Source organism: Penaeus japonicus, unplaced genomic scaffold (assembly GCF_977035675.1).
Source record: "Penaeus japonicus unplaced genomic scaffold, GWHDUDI00000001_assembly GWHDUDI00000013, whole genome shotgun sequence".
Lineage (NCBI taxonomy): Eukaryota > Metazoa > Arthropoda > Malacostraca > Decapoda > Penaeidae > Penaeus > Penaeus japonicus.
The window spans coordinates 5149063-5151562 of NW_028234415.1; the positions used below are offsets into that span (position 1 = coordinate 5149063).

Consider the following 2500-nt stretch of genomic DNA (forward strand, 5'->3'; position numbering starts at 1 on the left):
AGAATGTGAAGTAGTAAGTGAACTACTTAGTGATCATTTCGCATTATATATTAAGTTAGTATTAGGTAAAAAGTTCAATTCAAAAGGTTTGCCTTAGACACGCGCGACAGAGAACTGATTATTTATAATATAGAGGGCTGGTACAGATATCACACCCCCATAAGTTTAAATAGGTTCAGCGAGGATTTGTTAATTGCGATAGAAAGATGTTTACCTACAAAGGTTAAGTCACAGAAAAGAGATGAAACACGGAGCAAGGAAAAACAGATACTACAGTTATAGGACACTTAAAGGGTGGACACAGATGTTTAGGATGGCACACAGGGAGTGGCTAAAAGAGGCAGGCGGGAAGAAATTAAGGATATACTATGTGACATATCAAAGATGTGTGGGGAGAAAAGAAGAGGTGTAAGGGAAAACTATTGGTTAGAGTTCGCGCAAAATATTGAGGAATATGGTAACTTGCACTCACACAAACAGATGTCTCTTCATATATTTGAACAACGAAAAGGAATAACAATTTAAAGTCCGTCGTTCGTTTGCGTTCGATCAGCTTGATTCTACAAATAAACCTGTCTGATATCGTTTGGTTGTGATAGATATTCAAACTGTCAATTTAGTAATAAATTAGACGTACCTCTACAAAGTACCTTCACGTATCCATATATAAATTTCAAACATGTCAATTTGCATGATGTTATAAAATGCAAGCACACGAAAAACAAGCTTTTACCAAACACAAGTCTGATCGAACGCAAACGAACGACGGACTTTAAATGGTTATTCCTTTCCGTAGTTCAAATATATGAACAGACATCTGTTTGTGTGAGTGCAATAAAAATGTGTCGAAATGATTAGTTGCATGTAAAATACGTGGCCATATATGTGTTTCTCAACATATTAATAGGGAGAAAAGAAATTATTTTAAGGCTGTTGTTCGTTGTTCGAATATATTTTTTTTCTCCTTATCAATCAAGCAGGTTGATTTGTATTAACCTCGTCAAGTTTCTCTCCAGTGCAATCAGTAGGACTGATAATTCAAAGAAGAATGGAAGGTGGGAAGGAAAAACAGAATTCTCCTGAGGGTGCTACGGGCCAGAAAAAAACGACTAACAAAATGGAAGAAACTTTGAAAAGACTCGCCCTCCGACTGGGAAACCATTAGTGCCAATGTAAGTGTCATGATTCTTATAATTAATGTTTAATGATACTGGCGGAAAGGGCACAGTGGGTTTATTTAAGTCCACTTTCCGTTTCTAATGTTTCTACTCACTGCGAACAGTTTTAGATTTTAAAAAACTGAATTTTTATCGGGAAATTAATCAGTCGCGCTAGGGACATGTTTACCAGATAATTTTACTTAGTATTTAGTACTGTTTTTTTTCACTTCCATACAGTGTTCTTTGGCAGGAGCAAAATGGTAATTGAAATATAAATCATATCAGATAACATACTGGAAAAATAATATAAAAAAAGGCATTTGTTTGACAGCTGCCATTTTTTTTTTTTTTTCTAACTGACCAGGAAGAGTTCCTCTGATCTTATACCTATACGGTAAACCACAAACAGTTCAAGAAAAAATACTCTAAGATAGTGTTTTTCGCTCAACAAGGTGATGGGGATGCTTTGAAATGAAGTAATCAGATAACCACTAGAATATTATAAATTTCGCTCAAACGAATGTGTATAAGCCTATAATTCTAAATAAACGTTATGCACGTTTGTTTTTATGTGGCAGAACAAAACATGCACTAAATGGGAAAGCAATATAAGGGGGGGGGGGTTAGTGTGTTAATATGTAAATGGGTTACCTGTATTAATACTATAATAATGTTAACTAATTCAAAGAATCATTATATCAGTGATTATATTCATCTAACAACAGCATTTAATACAGTATTATGTTGCTGCTTTCAGAATAATCGGTCACAAAAAGTATTATTATACTACTATATACGTCTTTATAAATTCAACATCGCAATTGCAATTGTTTTTTTTCGGCTCTCTTGAGTACCTGGAACTCCTAACTACCTGTAGGATATCTCGTCATTTCACCTAGCCTTTTCATTTGCTAAAGACGATTTTAGAGGAATCGAAGGAAAATTTCTTCAAGTTGGGAGATTAAGATGTCTGTATGAGTTATGACTTCCTGTTTTTTTTTTTTTTTTTTTTTTTTTTTAATAAGGGTTCCCCAGGTTTCTTAGAATTTAGTGGGGTAAGGCTGGGGAGGGGGACTCTTTTGACATATTAAGTTTATATACCTTGCCTTTAACACTTATTTTAATGGAGCTCTCTTTTTCAGGAGAATCCAAAGCAAGTCTACAGCAAGCTGTAAGTAGTTTCGTCATATTTTATCCGAGGAAGAGGGAGGGAGGGAAGGAAAAGAGGGTGAGGGAAAGGGAAAAGGAGAGGGAGGGAGTAGTATATGTATACAGACACTTGGAGAAAGTCAGGGAGAGGAAGATGCAGGAGGGGAAACGGGAAAAAAAAGAAATATCAG

At 35.3% G+C, this 2500-nt stretch overlaps 1 long non-coding RNA gene across 1 annotated transcript in view; it reads left to right on the forward strand.

The window, feature by feature from the left end:
- Window positions 1-985: 985 nt before the first annotated feature.
- The window catches only part of LOC147470583 (uncharacterized), a 2020-nt gene continuing 505 nt past the window's right edge, over window positions 986-2500 (forward strand). Inside the window, exons 1-2 of the long non-coding RNA XR_015191494.1 lie at window positions 986-1172; window positions 2303-2331. This is a non-coding gene — a long non-coding RNA (uncharacterized LOC147470583). The remainder of the gene's footprint in view (window positions 1173-2302; window positions 2332-2500) is intronic.